Here is a 21857-nt window from a genome sequence, read left to right as displayed (position 1 = left end):
GTAAACTCTAATAATAACCATATCCAATATTTTTGCATCATATGCTCATACCCAACTAAACCCTACTAGTATTAGATATTTACAAACCATCCTATTTAGGAACCAACTATTTCGTACTTAGTGAATCCAAGAGCAAACCCTAGAAACCATAAGCCTTAATTGAGATACTTCTTATTACTTAAGTAATATGTTCTTCAAAAGTTATTCTTTTGAAGTAAATATAGAATAGTTATCAACCATGCCTAATATGACCTATAGACCATAGCTATCTATCCCCAGTAAGATATAACCAACCATTATAGCAACCATGTTTAATCAACTTATTAATATGCTCATGCTTAACCAAACCATGCAACCAATACATGACTAGGAACTCAATCCAACTTTGTTGCGATCCATATAACTACTATATTAAACCTTAACAACTTCGTTTTTTCTCAGATTTTTTACTTTTTTTTGGGTGATTGCCGTGGTGACACTAATGCGTTTTCACCAGTTTGCTTTCATCAGGTTTTTCTTTGTGTACGAATCGGGGCTGCACAGCGTTTTAGCAGCACTCCTGATGTTGTCACGTGTGAAACTCTGTGTGTGTTCCCTTCCTTGTTAGTATTTAAATAGGGGTGAGTTTGGGTCTTTGACGTGTGATCGTAGCCGATCTGGTTGAGATGGTTGTGGGCCATCTGGGATGCGCAACAGATGTTCTGAGCGAGCTGTCGGGCGGTGATGTCGTTTACCACCGCTTTGACTCCCTAGAAAACCTCCCAAAATAATGCCTTGCTTCTTTCTTCCTCCTATCCATCAGAGTTGGGGCGCCGAAGCCACCATGGATAGGAGAGCGACGACCTCCAGCTTCTCGTGGCCATCCTCGCCACAACACCTCTTTTCACCAGCCCACCACCATCACATCGAAGAGCCACGCGCGAAGGCTGAGGACAGCGCGCCGGCGACCAAGGCGACGCGCCGCGGCGGAGGAGGTCCACGCGGTGCTGTGTCGTGTCGGCGGGCAGCAGCTTGGGAAGAGGTCTGAGGGTGATGGCCACCGCGTTTTGTTCGCAGCAGAGTGAGAGGGAGGTCGCGCGCCACCAGGGGGATCTTCACGGCGGGAACGTCTGGCCGAGCTCGCAGCCAGAGCGGATGAGCAGTCGGCCGAGAGCAACCAGGTCAACACCAGAGGAAGGAGGCCAGCAATCATCGGTCGATGATTTGGTGCGCAGGTATGAAATTCGATCTTCCTCCTTTTCTGACCAATCTTGGTCGATTTGTCTCGGCCACATCCTCTACTGTGCGTCTCACCTTCTCTCCATCTCTGTCAGGCAGCGGTGGATGTGGCGATAATGGAGACGGCAACGTCGACCACCACCGGCAGGGCCGTGCGCGATGAAGCCTCCTTGTCGGCACCGCAGAAAGCCAAGCAGGAGGAGCCAATGTTGGTGAAGCTGCGAGTCGTTGAGGCCACACCGGACTCCTTCGCGCCGTTCGGGCAGTCCAACGCCGCGTCCCCGGACGGCGACCAGTTCGGCCCCCACGACGCTCACCTCAACCTCAGCACGGCATCCCTAGGTTAGGACACGGCCATCTCTCTAGATTCTGCAGGAATCAGTACCAGCCAATCATCCTCAGCTGCTTTTAGGCTAGATCGAAGATTGTGATATTTTTCCCCTCTCCGCTTTGGCAGGTTCTACATCATGAGATTGGAGAGAAAGCATCTGAAGTTCTCGACAATCACCCACCACGCCGGCGTCATGCAGTGCCTGCTTCCATCGGCGGCCTGAATTGGTAACTCGGCGTGGCAACGCCTTCCATCGTGAACGGGGCACAGACCAGAGTGGCTGCCATGATGGCAGGAGTCCCGTGCAGTTGCTCGATGGGAATTACTACCTGCCTCCCGATCTAGCCGAGGTCTGCATCTTCTGGGTCTCTGGTCGAAATTTCTCAAGACTACTGGAGAATAAAGTGATTTGCCTAGGTGTTGTGCTCAAGTGTTTTCTTAAGAGAAGATGTCACAGGCTCACAGCTTGGCAGTGAGAATTAAGCGCTAGCTATCCAATTTTGTATACATCTCGCCTGTCGGTCAGTCTCCTCCTTCCTACTGAGTTCAGATTACTCAATCTTCCTATAGTTCAGATTGGTACTTCGAGCTGAAATCGGATGCAGACGTATGTATTGCTGCTATGGCTACTACTACTACTTGAGCACCTCAGCAATTGGTTCCCTATTTGATACTGAGAGTGAATAAGAAATAACCTGACTGCGTTAACTACATACACGGTGACGTAAAAGCTCATTGATCTGCATCAGATATACATGCATATCTATTTTTATCTTCTGGGAAGTAAATTATGTAATTTCCAATCTTTGGTACAAGCAGGTTCTTCATGTTGTGTGTTCTAGGAAAGCTTATGTAATTTAAGCCATGCCATGTTTTTCCTTCGGTTAATTTCCCTGGGTGCCAATCAAATATTTGTTCTATGGATGTGACGAGTAATTTGATTTCCATGGCCTTCATTATATTAGGATAAAGTGGTGAGATGGTGGGGTAGGCTATATTATCATGATATTCATGTAGGCTTCTTTTGTCTTACTTGATATACTTTTCCTGAATAACCCAAGATATGCGTAGCTAGCTTGATGAGGCGCATATATTAGGTGCATAATAGTTTCATGGTGTAAAAAAATAAAAGCAACTTACCTCTTTATTTCCATGCCCGGACAGGATTTTAAGTTGGAATTCGGGGTGTTGTTTGGAGAAACAGAATGCGTGTTCTCATAAAGGTGTGTCCCGGTAGAGTTAAAGAAGTTTCCTCTGCCTTACACTAGGATTTTCTGCTCCAGGCTCTAGATTACATAGACGTATTGTTAGTGTGATCCTGTTTGTACCAAAAGAATAGACTAATCAGGAAAGCCTCTGGTCACTATCATTGGGAAGCTCATTTTATTACCATCTAACAACAACTGGTCTATTTCTATTTCATGACCAATTTGGAGCTGTGTAATCATTCGCTTCTATCATGATCACTAACTTTTTTTCTTGGTTTTGTAGCTACAGAATGATGTGATGCATGATTTTAAGAGTATTGAGGTGGACATAGGTGATAGGAAACAGACTCCGGGTTATTTTTTCTTTTCCTGTATTATTTTTTATCGTTGGAGTTGCTCTGTTCATCATTTTTCCTTTTTGTACTCACTTAATGTTGCTTTTGGTTTCAAAATTGCAAAATGGAAAGGTTTTCCTATTGATTTCGCTCATCTAATCTGCTGTAGGTAAAGACACAATATTCCGTTGTTCTCTATTTTAAGGCTCACCATTAGTTTGTCATTTACTTAGTACTATATATATGATTAAGGGGGACTAAGATTTATGCTGCTATCTAGCACGTCGTAGTCTTGTGAGCCACTCAATTATCTTTTGCACGTAGAAAACAATTTTCCATTTTTTTTACTTTATTACTTACACATAGTTGAAAATAAAATTAATTCATCAGGTATAGAGTAAGGTTTGCTTAAGTTATGTGTTTTTTTTTCTTCACTCGAATTATTAGTCATCATCTGTGAGAAATGCTCTTATCCGGTGCATGGGAGATCACGTGCATGTTTGTTCCGTCGATTCCCCGCTTTAAGATTCGTGCCACAGTGTTTCACCAAGTTTTATTGAGATTCATTGTGTTTCAGTTTTATCATACACAATGAAATGCAATGATACTTAATGAAATCGTGCACGGGAGTTCCCATGCATGGGACAATCGGCAGGTTCCATCGTCTGTGCATCTTTTAGGATAAACTCTGTATGTGTTAAAATCTTTGTTTGGTTAGTTCAGTATTACTTCTGCTTAATAGAAGTAATAGTCATTGCTTATATTTTTTTTGACAAATTATTGATTCCATTGGCTCTGTGTAAGGAGAATATACTTCAGAAACGATTCGCATCAGGTTCAGACGAAGGTAGATCCCATATTTTTGTTAGTCTCCTGTACATCGTTTAGGCTAAATTAGAGGTAGTAAAAGCCTTACGTGAATAGTTCAATAGTTCTTTTCTTGAATAGGATATGATGAAATAGCACATGAAGTTCGGAAGTATGTGATACGTCTCCGACGTATCGATAATTTCTTATGTTCCATGCCACATTATTGATGTTATCTACATGTTTTATGCACACTTTATGTCATATTCGTGCATTTTCTGGAACTAACCTATTAACAAGATGCCGAAGTGCCAGTTCCTGTTTTCTGCTGTTTTTGGTTTCAGAAATCCTAGTAACGAAATATTCTCGGAATCGGACGAAATCAACGCCCAAGTTCCTATTTTCATCGGAAGCATCCAGAACACCCGGGAAGGACCAGAGGGGAGCCCTGGGGGCCCCACACCACACCCCGGCGCGGCCAGGGGGGGGCCACGCCCCCCTATAGTGTGGGCCCCCCAGAAGCCCTCCTGCGCCGCCTCTTCGCCTATATAAAGCCCCTGGATCGAAAACCCTGATGCGTTCGACGAAACCCACAGAAACCTTCCAGAGCCACCGCCATCGCGAGGCCAAGATCTGGGGGACAGGAGTCTCTGTTCCGGCACGCCGCCGGAACGGGGAAGTGCCCCCGGAAGGCTTCTCCATCGACACCGCTGCCATCTCCACCGCCATCTTCATCACCGCTGCTGCTCCCATGAGGAGGGAGTAGTTCTCCATCGAGGCTCGGGGCTGTACCGGTAGCTATGTGGTTCATCTCTCTCCTATGTACCTCAATACAATAATCTCATGAGCTGCTTTACATGATTGAGATTCATATGAGTTTTGTATCACAATTCATCTATGTGCTACTCTAGTAATGTTATTAAAGTAGTTTTATTCCTCCTGCACGTGTGTAAAGGTGACAGTGTGTGCACCGTGTTAGTACTTGGTTTATGCTATGATCATGATCTCTTGTAGATTGCGAAGTTAACTATTGCTATGATAATATTGATGTGATCTATTCCTCCTACATATGCATGAAGGTGACAGTGTGCATGCTATGTTAGTACTTGGTTTAGTCTTTTGATCTATCTTACACTATAAGGTTACTTAAATATGAACAAATTGTGGAGCTTGTTAACTCCGGCATTGAGGGTTCGTGTAATCCTACGCAATGCGTTCATCATCCAACAAAAGTGTAGAGTATGCATTTATCTATTCTGTTATGTGATCAATGTTGAGAGTGTCCACTAGTGAAAGTGTAATCCCTAGGCCTTGTTCTTAAATACTGCTATCGCTACTTGTTTACTACTGCTGCGTTACTACTGCTTGTTTGCTATTTCACTGCGTTACTGCTGCTGCAATACTACCACCATCAACTACACGCCAGCAAGCTATTTTCTGGCACCGTTGCTACTGCTCATACTTATTTATACCACCTGTATTTCACTATCTCTTCGCCGAACTAGTGCACCTATTAGGTGTGTTGGGGACACAAGAGACTTCTTGCTTTGTGGTTGCAGGGTTGCATGAGAGGGATATCTTTGACCTCTTCCTCCCTGAGTTCGATAAACCTTGGGTGATCCACTTAAGGGAAAACTTGCTGCTGTTCTACAAACCTCTGCTCTTGGAGACCCAACACTGTCTACAGGAAAGGAGGGGGAACGTAGACATCAGTATGCATGAGCCTAAACTAACATTACTGAAACTCGGTTTGGACTTCTCATTTCAGTAGGTTGTCATAATTTCTTCACTCTTGTGTTACTTCTTAAACTCAAGTGTTTAGAACTAAATATGCATAAGAAGAGCTAAAAAATGCTTGAACCTGACACTATCAAGTAATATTGGCCCGCCTTATTTATCCATTATCCTAAGCAGAAGTATGAGTGATTGGAAAATGATCTGGTACATACCGTGTAACTGGTTAAATACATTGTTTGTACATAACCATCAGCCATGCGATTTTGTGCATATTATTTTCATGCGGTGTATCAATTATCATGACCATCAATTTGTGTTGTCGTTTTGATTTATATAAAGATTATAGTGGAACAACTGCATGCTTGGTTGATATGAAATCCTAAATCAGAACTCATAACTAAGCTTGGAACTATTTTTGAGTCCGTTCATATGTACGGAACAATGTAGTAGCTAGCAAACTGATATGTGGTGGACATGTAGTCTATTTCAACTTAACATACTACTCCCTTTGATTTTTTTTAGCATAGCGTTATTTTGTTTTAAATTGGTTCTCTATAAATGGTGATACCTTCCATCGAGTTGGCACACATGGTTTTGGTTGTTCATTGGCACGGAACATTGTATTATCTGAAAAATTCATAGAATGTGGATATGTTGTCTTTTAACTCAACATGTTACTCCCTTTCAATTTCTTCACCATTTTTTTGGTTCTCTATAAAAGGAGATATCTTGCACACATGGTAACAGCTTTTCCTGTAGGGCTAGATCAGTGGTTGTGAACCAATGCAAATATTTATCTTTTCTCTCTGTCACTCTAAGATATTACTACTAAAACTTCCAAGTATGGTAGCCAGACCGTTTTGGCTGATCAGGTTCATTATATAAATTCTCTACTAAGTTCTTAATATTGTCAATTAATCTCTGATATTGCAGTTATTATAATTAGCACACAATACTAGGGGTTATTGGTGGGATCATGCAGTAGTTGGGACTCTCCTCTGGGATCAATCTGCCAGGCAGCGGTGCGCCCGCCTCCGGGATCGATCTGTCGGGCAGCGACGCGTCGGCACGCCTGCTGCAGCATACATTCGACCCACCGCTGGAGCGCAGCCTAGCGAGCATGCAACGCGAGGGCAAGCCTGACTAGCGCAGTGGAGCGAGCAGGGCAGCAGGCGACCGCGAGGGTAACTTCAGATTTTATTCCTCTTAATTCGTTCATATTTCAGCTGCATTCACATGGCGGATTATAAGTCTAGCAGATTAGCACTTTAGCAGTATCTAATTAGCACTATAGCTGTTTAAAAGAGTAGTAGACTACTAACTAGCGCTAGCAGTAGTAGATCTAATTTTCTAAATGCCATATTACTGCTATATGCAAGTTTCTAACTGACTAATTTATTGAATTTCCCCTTGTTTTCCTTGTGATGTAGATGAAGAATAGTGCTGCTAAAAGTAGCTTATTTGCATTGTGGGAAAAAACTTCAAAAACAAAAAAGAGAAGACATAAAAAGATGAATACCTAGCGTCTAAAACCTAGCGCGGCCAGTGGTACCATCTTGCAAGGATAAGAAGACAACCATAGTGTTGACGGTAGCTCGAAGACTGGGAACTCAAGAGTGGAGAAGGCATGACTAGGAGTAGGGTGCTGTCGCAGACGGTCTGGCCATGTCCTCTTGCTCCACTCCACGACATCTATCTACAAGTGATCTGGTGAGATTTGTCGAGCTCTAGATGACTATAATTGGTGCTTTATGGACTTATGAAAGTTTCTTTTTGGTGATTACATATGTGGGTAGTTGTCTGGGGTATGCGTCCTCCTTACACACGGTTGGATCCGAGAGTCCTGGTAGATTTTCGTTTGGCTCACCATAATCAACGAGAACGGCTATGTGCCTGTGTGCTCTGTGGTGTTGAGCCTCCCTAGGTGTCTGCATAATTGAGGAAGACTTCTGTAGTTGTTGCCGCAATTGAGGGTGAGCACAACATGACTGATTGCATTCTTTGTTGGTTAACTCACAATGAACATGAACATGAACAATTGACTATTGATTACTGGATGTGTTAGTTCTTCCTACCAGTTCTTCCTACCGTCTTCGATGGATTTTATCCACAATATGTCATTTGAGCAGGAGATTAGCTGATGGCCAGCTCTTCCACCTCAGAATATGTTATCCTACTTTACGATTAGTAGGATCAGCAAGAACAGTGATAGCTAAAGAGGCATGATACGTCCAATTTGCATCACTATTTTATATCATAATTTGCTGTTATTCATTGATATATTTCATATTGGGACACAATACTTATGTTATTTCATCTATTTTGCATGTTTCATCATTATTGGAGGATCGAACACCGGAGCCAGGATTCTGCTGGAAAAAGCACCGTCAGAACGCAATATTTTGGAAGATCAACTCTGGAAGGAAATTATACCAAAAATCCTATTTTTCAAGATGACGAAGGAAGCGAAGGAGGAGCCGGGGAGCAGCCAGGGTGGGCCCACACCCTAGGGCGGCGCGGCCCAGGCCCTGGCCGCGCCGGCCTATGGTCTGGGGGGCCCACAACCCTTTTCGCCTCCTTTTCTTCGCCAAACCCTTCGTCCCGAAGACCTAAGCCACAGAGGGTACCTCGCGAAGAGTTACAGCCGCCTCTGCGGGGTGGAGAACACCAGAGAGAAAAGAGCTCTCCGGCGGGCAGGAATCCGCCGGGGAAATTCCCTCCGGGAGGGGGAAATCGACGCCATCGACACCGTCATCGAGCTGGACATCATCGCCATCACCATCATCATCATCTCCACCATCATCACCGCCATCATCACCGCTGGACACCGCCACCGCCGTAGCAATTTGGGTTTGATCTTGATTGTTTGATAGGGGAAACTCTCCCGGTATCGATTTCTACTTGTTGTTGATGCTATTGAGTGAAACCATTGAACCAAGTTTATGTTCAGATTGTTATTCATCATCATATCACCTCTGATCATGTTCCGTATGATGTCTCGTGAGTAGTTCGTTTAGTTCTTGAGGACATGGGTGAAGTCTAAATGTTAGTAGTGAATTATGGTTGAGTAATATTCAATGGTGTGATATTTAAGTTGTGGTGTTATTCTTCTAGTGGTGTCATGTGAACGTCGACTACATGACACTTCACCATTTATGGGCCTAGGGGAATGCATCTTGTACTCGTTTGCCAATTGCGGGGTTGCCGGAGTGACAGAAACCTAAACCCCCGTTGGTATATCGATGCAGGAGGGATCGCAGGATCTCAGAGTTTAAGGCTGTGGTTAGATTTAATTCTTAATTACTTTCTTGTAGTTGCGGATGCTTGCAAGGGGTATAATCACAAGTATGTATTAGTCCTAGGAAGGGCGGTACATTAGCATAGGTTCACCCACACAACACTTATCACAACAATGAAGATTATTTAGCCGTATGTAGCGAAAGCACTAGACTAAAATCCCGTGTGTCCTCGAGAACGTTTGGTCATTATAAGTAAACAAACCGGCTTGTCCTTTGTGCTAAAAAGGATTGGGCCACTCGCTGCAATTATTACTCTCGCATTTTACATACTCGTACTTTATTCAACTGTTACATCAAACCCCCCTGAATACTTGTCTGTGAGCATTTACAGTGAATCCTTCATCGAAACTGCTTGTCAACACCTTCTGCTCCTCGTTGGGATCGACATTCTTACTTATCGAAGATACTACGATACACCCCCTATACTTGTGGGTCATCAAGACTATTTTCTGGCGCCGTTGCCGGGAGTGAAGCGCTATTGGTAAGTGGAATTGGTAAGGAAAACCTTTATTGTTGTGCTGATTTTATTTCTGCCTGCTGCTATAAGTCATTATGGAGAGATCTTCTCTTCAATTTCTATTTGGGAAATCTACTACTACTGCAACGGTAGTGGATGAGGCGCCAGGTGAGGAAGTGATACCATATAAAATACCTATGAAAATTATTGAACGTGTTATGGATAACCGCTATGAAGGGGATGGAACTGTCCATCCTGGTGATCATTTACTGTTTTTGCATGAATTATGCAGGTTATTCAAATGTGCAGGTATTGCTATGGATGAAGTGAGGAAGAAACTATTCTCTTTGTCGCTGTCCGGTAAAGCGGCGCATTGGTATAAATTACTGGATAATGGGGATTCTCTTGAATGGAATGATATTGTGCCCCGGTTTTATTCTAAGTTCTATCCTCCAAGTGAAATTCATAAGGATCGGAATCGCATATATAATTTTTGGCCTCATGATGGAGAGAGTATTGCCCAAGCTTGGGGGAGATTGAAGTCTTTAATGCTCAAATGCCCCATTCATGAGCTTCCTGGTAATGTTATTATTGATAATTTCTATGCAAGACTTTCTTTTCAAGACAAGACCTTGCTGGATACTTCTTGTTCTGGATCATTTACACGCAACAAAGAAGAGTTTAAAAGGGACCTTCTTGATCGGATCGAAGAAAATACTGAAGGATGGGAGAACGACAAGGATAGAGAATCAGGTATAATTTATGATTATAAATGCATTGAAGCTTTTATGGATACTGATAAATTTCGTAATATGAGTGCTATATATGGTCTTGATTCTCAAGTTGCTGTAAATCTTTATAAAGCTTTTGCCTCTCATTATGAATTGCCAAAGAAGAATTTTGATAAGTATCATGAACCGTATAAAGATAAAATTGATTCATCTATTAATAAATGCGTTGTAGTTGAAACTGCTGATCGTGTTATTCTGAAGCTTATATTGAAAAAACTCCTTTCCCTGCTAAAATGAAAGAGTACTCTGTTATAAATAGTGTGGTTCATAAAAGTGAAAAGAAAGCTGTAGAACCTGAAGAACAAATAAAAGTTGAACTCTTTGTTGCAATAGTTAAAGATCTTGTGACTGAAAGTGTGGAGGATGGTCATATTATTTTACGTGACGATGCTTCTAATATTGTCTCACATCCTAATAAACCCAAACAAGCTAGTGTTCCTATGCTATCTCGTTAAAATTGGTGATCATTGTTATTATGGATTATGTGATATTGGTGCAAGTGTTAGTGCTATTCCGTATGAGCTTTACACGGAGATTATGCACGAAATTGATTCTTGTGAACTTGAAGATATTGATGTGGTTATTCAGCTGGCTAATAGAGAAACTATTTCTCCAATTGGTATTGTTCGAGATGTGGAAGTTTTATGCGGTAAGATTAAATATCCTGCTGACTTTTTGGTACTTGGTTCTCTTGCTAGTGATTATTGTCCTATTATTTTTGGTAGACCTTTTCTAAATACTTGTGGAGCTATTATAGATTGCAAGAAAGAGAAAATTTTGACTAAATTCGCTGGTGAATCTTATGAGTTTAACTTCTCTAAATTTACTAAAACTCCTTATAAAGCTGATTTGCCTAGTAATGATTTTAAAATGGAGCAATGTGCATCTATTGTTCTTGTTCCTAATAATCCTTTGCAGCAACATTTGGAGGATAGCGAGAGCGAAATTTTTAGGAAAGAAAGAGATGAGCTTGAGGAAATTTTTCTTCGCCAACCTATTCTCAAGCATGATTTACCGGTGGAAGATTTGGGTACAACACCGCCACCAAAGGAAGATCCTGTTTTTGATTTAAAGCCTTTACGATAATCTTAAATATGCTCATATTGATGATAAGAAAATATATCCTGTTATTATTAGTTCTAAGCTTTCAGAGATTGAGGAAGAAAGGTTATTGGAAATATTGAAGAAGTATCGAGGCGCTATTGGCTACACTCTTGATGATTTGAAGGGGATTTCTCCGTCTATATGCCAACATGCTATTAATATGGAAGATGATGCAAAGCACATTGTTGAACCTCAGCGTCGTCTAATTCCGAAGATGAAGGAAGTGGTAAGGAATGAGGTATTATGACTTCTTGAAGCTGGTATTATATATCCTATTGCTGATAGTAGATGGGTTAGTCCTGTGCATTGCGTTCCCAAGAAAGGAGGTATGACTGTTGTGCCTAATGATAATGATGAGCTCATTCCTCAAAGAGTAGTTGTAGGGTATAGAATGTGCATTGATTTTCGAAAAGTTAATAAAGTTACTAAGAAAGATCATTACCCTTTACCATTTATTGATCAAATGCTAGAAAGATTGTCTAAAAATACTCATTTTTGCTTTCTTGATGGTTATTCGGGTTTTCACAAATTCTTTGTTAAAGCTAAAGATCAAGAGAAAACCACCTTTACTTGTCCTTATGGAACTTATGCTTATAGACGCATGCCTTTTGGTTTATGTAATGCTCCTGCTACTTTTCAAAGATGCATGTCTGCTATTTTTCATGGTTTTTGTGAAAGTATTGTAGAGGTATTCATGGATGATTTTTCCGTCTATGGGAATTCTTTTGATAGTTGCTTGCGAAACCTTGATAAAGTTTTGCAGAGATGTGAAGAAACTAACCTTGTTCTTAATTGGGAGAAATGCCACTTTATGGTTAATGAAGGAATTGTATTGGGACATAAAATTTCTGAGAGAGGTATTGAAGTTGATAGAGCTAAAGTTGAAGCAATTGAGAAGATGCCCTATCAGAGGGATGTTAACGGTATTCGTAGTGTTCTTGGTCATGCTTTGGGTTTTATAGGAGATTTATTAAAGATTTCTCCAAGATTTCAAAGCCTCTTACTAATCTTCTTCAAAAAGATGTACCATTTGTTTTTGATGACGATTGTAAGGAAGCTTTTGAAACTCTTAAGAAAGCCTTAACAACTGCTCCTATAGTTGAACCCCCTGATTGGAACTTACCCTTTGAAATTATGTGTGATGCTAGTGATTTTCTTTGTAGGCGCTGTTCTTGGACAACGAGTAGATAAAAAACTGAATGTTATTCATTATGCTAGTAAAACTCTTGATGCTGCTCAAAGAAATTATGCTACAACTGAAAAGGAATTATTAGCTGTAGTCTTTGCTTGTGATAAATTTAGATCTTATATTGTTGATTCAAAAGTTACTATTCATACTGATCATGCTGCAATTAGATACCTAATGACAAAGAAAGATGCTAAGCCGAGGCTTATTAGATGGGTACTTCTTTTGCAAGAATTTGATCTACATATTGTAGATAGGAAAGGTCTTGATAATCCTGTTGCTTTGATAATTTGTCTAGATTGGAAAATATTGTTTATGATCCTGTTCTGTTAATGATAGTTTTCCAAATGAACAATTGGCTGTAATAAAGGTGAGCTCGCGAGACAGTCCTTGGTATGCTGATTATGCTAACTTTATTGTTTCCAAGTACTTGCCTCCAACCTTTTCAGCTCAGCAAAGGAGGAAATTCTTTTATGATTTGAGGCATTATTTCTGGGATGACCCACACTTATATAAAGAAGGAGTGGATGGTATTATGCGAAGATGTGTCCCTGAATATGAACAACAGGAGATATTGAGTAAATGTCATGGTAGTGCTTATGGAGGACATCACGCCGGAGAAAGAACCGCGCAAAAGGTCCTACAATCAGGCTTTTATTGGCCAACTCTCTTCAAGGATGCGAGAAAGTTTATTTTATCTTGTGATGAATGCCAAAGGGTTGGTAATATCTCCAGACGCAATGAAATGCCTATGAATTATACTCTTGTTATTGAACCGTTTGATTGTTGGGGATTTGACTTCATGGGACCTTTTCCGTCTTCGGAAGGTAACACTCATATACTTGTTGCTGTTGATTATGTTACTAAATGGGTGGAAGCTATACCTACAAAAAGTGCTGATGGTGAGACCTCTTTAAGAATGCTCTTAGATATTATTTTTCCTAGATTTGGAGTACCTAGATATATTATGACTGATGGAGGTTCTCATTTTATTCATGGAGGTTTTAGAAAAACTCTTGCTAAGTATGGTATTAATCATAGAATTGCTTCTGCTTATCATCCTCAAACTAGTGGTCAAGTAGAATTATCAAATAGAGAGATTAAATCTATTTTGGGAAAGACCGTTAATAAAACTAGAAAGAATTGGGCTAGTAAATTGAAGGATGCACTTTGGGCTTATAGAACTGCGTATAAAAATCCCATGGGAATGTCACCTTATAAAATGGTTTATGGGAAAGCTTGTCATTTACCTTTAGAACTAGAGCACAAAGCTTATTGGGCTGTTAGAGAATTAAATAAAGATCCAAAACTTGCTGGTGATAAGAGGTTGTTGCAATTAAGTTCTCTAGATGAATGGAGAAGTGAAGCTTATGAAAATGCTAAACTCTTTAAGGAGAAAGTTAAAAAATGGCATGATAGAAGGATTATCAAAAGAGAATTTAATATTGGGGATAAAGTCCTATTGTATCGGTCTCGTCTCAGATTCTTTGCAGGGAAATTACTCTCGAAATGGGAAGGACCATATGTTGTCGAGGAGGTGTATCGTTCAGGAGCAATCAAAATTAGCTCTCTCCAAGGCAATGCTACGCAAGTGGTGAATGGACAAAGACTCAAGCATTATATCTCAGGTGATTCCTATAATGTTGATGTTGATATTATTCAAGTGGAAACACCGGAAGCTTTCATCAAAGGACAAATTGACGATCACGCGAACTCGACTTTGAATAGGTAACATAAAGATCTTGGTAATGAAAAGTACGCAATTTACTTTCCGAACTATATTTTTGCTGTTTTTGGAAAATATGAGAAATTACGAGTTCGAAACGGAGTGGAAAGGACGCACGAGGGGGTGCCACCATAGGGCGGCGCGGCCTGACCTGGGCCGCGCCGGCCTATGGTTTGGCCGCCCCGTCGCCCCTTTCCGACTCTGGTTCGATTTGGTACTTTCCGTTCGTCGTGAAAAATTTTGCTATATAATCCCCCGGACCCCTGGAGGTCCGTATATCGTGTTTTCGACGTGTTTTGTTTCGAGTTGTTTCTGCCAGGATTTGCTTCGGATCTAGAGCCATCATGTCTTCGTCAGAAACTCCGAAGGACAGCTCCAGCAAGGATGTTGGCAAGTTGTACATGGAGGAGCTGAGAAACTGAAGACGAAGGAGCTTATTAAGAAGCTCGGGAGGAGTTCATCACCATCATCGCCAAAGGAGTAATTCATCATCGGTATTGGCATCCCCTTGGTTTGTTCCAAGCTTGGGGGAGTGCCGCGGTATCACATTATCACTACCTTTTACTTTTATTGTCAAGTAGTATCATATCATGAGTAGGGAAGTTATCATATAAGATGGGTTGCGTTTGGAAGTATCTCTCCTTTAGTTGGTTATCTATGTATCCCTTGGTGTGAGTTATCGTTATGGAATATTAATGAGAAGTCTTATCATTTACATATTGCACATCTTATTTTAGTTTGCAATCTCTACTATATGATTCACCTTGTTGTTAGTATTGGTATCACTTTGGGAGCATTGAATAAATCTATTTGGTTTTGGCAAACTTAGCATTGGTCAATAGCAACAACACTTTGAGGTTTGAATAGAAAAGAGAAATACATGTAGATGTTTCATTGTCTTTCTTGTTAGCTCATAGCTTATTATTCTGAAGTTAAAATTGTTTGTACTTACAAGGAAGATGCATGATTGTTTCTATCACATGTATAGTTGTTTGTTTCCCTCGACTCTTATGCTTGCTAATTAACCTTGCTAGCCAAAGACCTGTACTGAGAGGGAATACTTCTCGTGCATCCAAACCTTAACCCAAACCTATGCCATTTGTGTCCACCATACCTACCTACTACATGGTATTTTCTGCCATTCCAAGTAAATACTTCATGTGCTACCTTTAAACAATTCAAAACTTAGTATCTCTTATTTGTGCCAATGTTTCATAGCTCATGAGGAAGTATGTGGTGTTTTATCTTTCAATCTTGTTGGGCAACTTCCACCAATGGACTAGTGGCTTCACCCGCTTATCCAATAATTTTGCAAAAAGAGCTGGCAATGGGATTCCCAGTCCCAAATTGATTAAACTAAATAGACACTCCTCCATGGTATGTGATTGATGGACGGCACCCGAAGGATTCGGTTAGCCATGGCTTGTGTAAGCAAAGGTTGGGGGGAGTGTCATCATCATAATAAAGCTAAAATAAAAAGACACTCCTTCATGGTATGAGATTGTTGGCGTGCACCCGAGGATTCGGTTAGCCATGGTTTGTGAAAGAAAGGTAGGAAGGACTGCCACACCAAAAGAAACTAATATGGGAGCAGCTCTTAGGAGGTTGTCTGGCAAGGGTGTTAGAGTACCCGCTACCAGTCGTTGACAACAACAAACACCTCTCAAAATGTTATTTTTATTCTCTTTATATGATTGCAAAAATTGAAAAAGCTCTAGCACATGATTTAATCCCTGCTTCCCTCTGCGAAGGGCCTGTCTTTTACTTTATGTTGAGTCAGTAAACCTATTTCCCTCCATCTCAAGCAAGCATTTGAGTAGTTGTGATCAAACCATTATATTGTGATTTGCTACATCATGTCTTTTATTCTTCTTTGTTTAGTACAAGTTTTATTTGAATGAATATAGCTTTGCAAGTTATCAATGATTATGAGTAGACCATTACGATTGAGTATGCAAGTTGTGCCTTATAAACTCTAACATGAGAGCGCTGCTCAATGAGATAAATATAATCTGTTAATTGTTCTCTGACCAAGAACGAAGTTTGCCATCACCAATCATGATTTCTCATGCACCTTTACTTGTGATTACCTTATACTTGTTTCAATATGAGTTATAAGAGATTGTTTACTATAATGTCCTGTGTGAATGAATATGATGCTTCTTGTCCGTATTTTATTTATCGACTCTTCACTCCATAAACATGTGGTCATGTCTATCGAGCTCGATTTCGCTTGGGGACAAGCGAAGTCTAAGCTTGGGGAAGTTGATACGTCCAATTTGCATCACTATTTTATATCATAATTTGCTGTTATTCATTGATATATTTCATATTGGGACACAATACTTATGTTATTTCATCTATTTTGCATGTTTCATCATTATTGGAGGATCGAACACCGGAGCCAGGATTCTGCTGGAAAAAGCACCGTCAGAACGCAATATTTCGGAAGATCAACTCTGGAAGGAAATTATACCAAAAATCCTATTTTTCAAGATGACGAAGGAAGCCGTAAGGAGGAGCCAGAGCAGCCGGGGTGGGCCCACACCCTAGGGCGGCGCGGCCCAGGCCCCGGCCGCGCCGGCCTATGGTCCGGGGGCCCACAACCCTTTTCGCCTCCTTTTCTTCTCCAAACCCTTCGTCCCGAAGACCTAAGCCACGAGAGGGTACCTCGCGAAGAGTTACACCGCCTCTGCGGGGTGGAGAACACCAGAGAGAAAAGAGCTCTCCGGCGGGCAGGAATCCTGGGAAATTCCCTCGGAGGGGGAAATCGACGCCATCGACACCGTCATCGAGCTGGACATCATCGCCATCACCATCATCATCATCTCCACCATCATCACCGCCATCATCACCGCTGGACACCGCCACCGCCGTAGCAATTTGGGTTTGATCTTGATTGTTTGATAGGGGAAACTCTCCCGGTATCGATTTCTACTTGTTGTTGATGCTATTGAGTGAAACCATTGAACCAAGTTTATGTTCAGATTGTTATTCATCATCATATCACCTCTGATCATGTTCCGTATGATGTCTCGTGAGTAGTTCGTTTAGTTCTTGAGGACATGGGTGAAGTCTAAATGTTAGTAGTGAATTATGGTTGAGTAATATTCAATGGTGTGATATTTAAGTTGTGGTGTTATTCTTCTAGTGGTGTCATGTGAACGTCGACTACATGACACTTCACCATTTATGGGCCTAGGGGAATGCATCTTGTACTCGTTTGCCAATTGCGGGGTTGCCGGAGTGACAGAAACCTAAACCCCCGTTGGTATATCGATGCAGGAGGGATCGCAGGATCTCAGAGTTTAAGGTTGTGGTTAGATTTAATTCTTAATTACTTTCTTGTAGTTGCGGATGCTTGCAAGGGGTATAATCACAAGTATGTATTAGTCCTAGGAAGGGCGGTACATTAGCATAGGTTCACCCACACAACACTTATCACAACAATGAAGATTATTTAGCCGTATGTAGCGAAAGCACTAGACTAAAATCCCGTGTGTCCTCGAGAACGTTTGGTCATTATAAGTAAACAAACCGGCTTGTCCTTTGTGCTAAAAAGGATTGGGCCACTCGCTGCAATTATTACTCTCGCATTTTACATACTCGTACTTTATTCAACTGTTACATCAAACCCCCCTGAATACTTGTCTGTGAGCATTTACAGTGAATCCTTCATCGAAACTGCTTGTCAACACCTTCTGCTCCTCGTTGGGATCGACATTCTTACTTATCGAAGATACTACGATACACCCCCTATACTTGTGGGTCATCAAGGCACACACTAATTGGATATTGATTTCTGTTTTCTAGAATGTATCTTTCCTGCAAGCAAAAAAATGAACATGGTCGTAGATACGCGATGCAGCGCTGCACTTGTAGTTCATCCTTTGTACTTTATTAATTGGGACCTTTGGGCTAGCAGGATATTAGTTATTACTTAAAGTTTTAAAGTGGTGTCCATATAGTACATAAAAATATAAGTATATCTGGTTCTTAATCTAAGCAATATGTTTAAATGTTCAAAAAAAAACAGTATGTTTATTTGAGAATTTTACATAGCCTCCACGACCGTCAGTTGTGTTTAAGTCATAGTTTCAGCAAATCACCATCAATTAGTAGGGAATGTGTTTAGCAAATTTGAGCTGTGGAGATGCCGATTTGATGTATTTTCCTTTCCAGTTTATACAACGACTTGGGATTATTATTTAGATATTGTTATCCAGACTCACAAGTGTCAAATGTATGTGTGTGGTTCAGGGAATCATTCAAATATAATACTGGCAAATGTCTACACTCTACAATGAATCTTTTATACATCTTGATGATTGTGAAGTGGGTCTTTGAATGGTTAGATTTGCGTGACTTTTTTTTAGCACAGAATAACAATTTCAATGCCATTCCTTATTGATCAAAAAAGTATCCGATTTTTTTAGATTCCATTATGTCAAAATTTCTATGCTACGAAAATAGCTTTCAATACAAATGCAGTATGTATTTTAACAATGTGATTTTGGCTTTTTATACATGTGTTAAGATTTAAGGTAGCAGAGTTGCAGTCTTGGCAACCTGCAGGGTTCCTTTGACAATGGACACAAATGGAGCTAGATTTGAGTGGTTGAGCCCTATGTCAGGCAATTATATGGCAATTTACTGATCCAAGTGTAACTGTTTTGGTTTTATGTGACTTTTGTCTTCAGTTCATATTACACAGGTTGTCACTAGATGTTCTAACTAGAATTTAGCACGAAAGTTGTGTTTGTGACTAAAAGTTTAGCATCTGTAGAACAAATAGCGTATTTTTATGCACTATTTGTCGGTTGTCGCAGAAAATAAGGTCCACATTGTTCAGCCATGTTGAGAACAGAGAAAACATGTGCAATATTAGGCATTTCATTATACAGTGGTACGTAATTAATATGTAGCTTCTCTATTTTGCGAATGACCGTCACCGTAAGCCTGAAGTTGTGGTCCTATTGAATTTTCTCCATCATATAAGGTTACTTTTTGCAGCTACGAAGTGGCTCAAGGAAAATCTTGTGTATTGTGTGGCTGACCAAAGGCAAAGACAAAGAGGCCAGGTGATTAAGTTGAATTCATTTTATTATTGTTGAATCATCTCTATTATCTTTTCTCTTACTATGGACGATACTCTTTCAGATATCACGGTGCACTTCAGTTTTTATATTTAGTGTTTAGTCATTCTAGATAGTATAAAAGATCCAACAAAAGTTTGTACTTTCTATTACAAAGTACTATGTTACAACAAAAGGAAATGTGTTATCTGTTACAACCGAGCTAGGTACTAAGGCATTTTCTTGCAAACAAAATATGTACCATACATTTACCATTTCCCTATATCCAATAAGTTTGCTTCATTGGTGCATTTGACTTACAGTCTAGAATAGCGACATGATACTTCCTTACTAATTTTGGCCGGGATGTTTAGCTCGGGTCCTCAACAACAATATGGTACCTCAATGTTTGGTCCTCCACAGCGGTATGATGTCAGAGTAACTTTAGATATAAAGAACCAGTATGATACGTAGGAACTCCAAGGTATAAAATAAACAATACTTTCCATTTTCAGTTGCATGAATGATTTGATATTTCTTAAGATTACGGGCGCAAATATCTATGGTTTTCAGGTAATAAAAAAGGAAATTTTCTCTGATATAGAGTATAACCTTACTATCTTTTTTGTTCTGTTTTAGTGGAATTCATTCTACTTCTTTGAAGACTAACCTATCAGTTTTTGTATCCATTTGACATGGAAATTCACTGATTCTTCTAGAGATTATAACAGTGAACTACCGATCAGATTATTACATCTTCATGCAATACCATTCTTTGTTTTTCTTTCGTTTAGTCTTTCAATCATGCTTATGTTATTTGTGCAAAACATTTCCTTTAGATATGTTTTCCTTAGGTGCTATCATTAAGTGATTGTTGCTACGATTCCCCCTGATGTCATCGTCTCTTTTCTAACATATTGCCACCAGCCATTCTGCCATATATGTACCTAAAATGCAACCATCTAGGTGTGAATCGTAGATGCAAATGTATTTTGTCAGGTTTCTTCCATTTTTGGCATTGGCATGATTATGCACTATGACAATTCAACTTCACTTTGATTTCGAATATCCCTTGCAAATGGCAAATATTTTTGCTCACACCTGGCTCTATCCTTGCCTCACTATCGTTGACTAACCATGTTGTACAACAAGTACTGTTTGACATCAGGAATAACAAAAGCTAGGTTGATGATTATTGCTATGTTGATGGCTGCAGAGTGGCACAATGGCAGGGTTGGTCCCCGGTAACCGGCTGGGTCGTATACATCATCAACCAAAGAAGGGATCGTATGACATGAAGAGAACATAGAAGTAAGTAAATCACCCCTTAAGGATCCGCTTCAGTGAAAAAACGGTTGTAATTGAAATGCTTCTACAACTGGAGAACTTCTCTATGCCTACAGTATTCTCCCATTAAGAGAGTGAGAAAATTGAATGGATCAAAGCATTATGTTTCCAGGTCAAAAAAAATAAATCATTGGTTTATGTATATATAGTAACCTTCAAATGCATGCAGTAATATATGCACTAACACTATTTGAATTTGCAGAAGTCTGGTTTGGTTACTGTGGTCCCTAATGTTACACCTCCTTCCAAAGCAACTAAATAGAAAAAAACGGCACATTTACATCACTCATAGGAGACACGTGGAATCATTACTGGTTTCTAAAATGTGCCATCATAAGATATATGTCAAGCTTTGTATGAAAACAGCCACCGTTAATCTATTCATGAGCCAGTTGTAGATATTTCATCGACATGGCACTTGGCCAGTTTTTTTGGGGAGATCATCCGTTCCAGCATAGAACTTTTCTCATTCTGCGACTATGTCTAACGTTTCACAATTAGACTATAAGTAGTGTCCGAATGCTGGTATGTTGGCGTTTAATAGCACTTCTTTACCAGGTGGTACATCACCATATAGTCCAAGTGGCGGCAATTCGAGAAAGGTGATGTATGTAAAGCAAGATAATACTCTTGTGAAGTATTGACCTCTGTTGACTTATAGACAAGTGATGCTTTTGTACAGTACACATACATTGCTATTTCAAATTGAGTGGCATGGTGGAAATCAAACTTGAAACGAGTAGCTTTGATGACTTATAAACAAGTGATGTGTTTGAAGAGTACAAATACAATGATGTTTTAAATTGAGTTCCACGATGAAAACAACTATTGCACATGTAACATCCCCGCACATGCGTATGCATCGTGCTGCATATACTATTACACTGAGCTTTATACATGATCTCTTCATAATTTATTGAGTTGCTTATCTGCACATTGAACTAAAACACATTCCCTATTTGTTAGATATTGGTACTTGCAACATGTTCTTTAACGTCTGCAAAATTTCAGCCATGTTTCTTGCATTTTGAAGACAAAACCGTTCGTTCTCATTTATGTACCACTTGTTGATACAAAACTTTTAAATTTTTGGAAACGGCCCCGAAGGGCCTAGGTGCTTCTCATTAAAAACAACGGAGCAGTACAAATTACAAAGAGGTCCACAACAAGTACAAGTATTACAAACAAGACATTGACAAATGCATAAAGGACAATAAAGAAAATAACAAAAACACA

The 21857-nt window shown here is 40.2% G+C and overlaps 1 long non-coding RNA gene across 24 annotated transcripts; it reads left to right on the top strand.

The window, feature by feature from the left end:
* Positions 1 to 415: 415 nt before the first annotated feature.
* Positions 416 to 21446, top strand: LOC127342519 (uncharacterized). Of its 24 annotated transcripts, none has more exons than XR_011755437.1 (9): positions 416 to 1214; positions 1314 to 1560; positions 1676 to 3939; positions 6570 to 6820; positions 7067 to 7856; positions 17977 to 19105; positions 19213 to 20585; positions 20678 to 20733; positions 20824 to 21059. It is a non-coding gene; the product is annotated as an uncharacterized lncRNA (long non-coding RNA). The 24 variants fall into 24 exon arrangements; XR_011755428.1 differs by lacking the exons at positions 20678 to 20733; positions 20824 to 21059 and adding an exon at positions 21180 to 21446 and having other exon boundaries at positions 418 to 1214; positions 19213 to 19280; positions 20491 to 20585; XR_011755438.1 differs by having other exon boundaries at positions 418 to 1214; positions 19213 to 19280; positions 20491 to 20585; positions 20678 to 21059.
* Positions 21447 to 21857: the final 411 nt, after the last annotated feature.

The sequence above is a fragment of the Lolium perenne genome, chromosome 3, assembly GCF_019359855.2.
Source record: "Lolium perenne isolate Kyuss_39 chromosome 3, Kyuss_2.0, whole genome shotgun sequence".
Classification (NCBI taxonomy): domain Eukaryota; kingdom Viridiplantae; phylum Streptophyta; class Magnoliopsida; order Poales; family Poaceae; genus Lolium; species Lolium perenne.
This window is presented reverse-complemented; position numbering and strand designations above follow the sequence as displayed.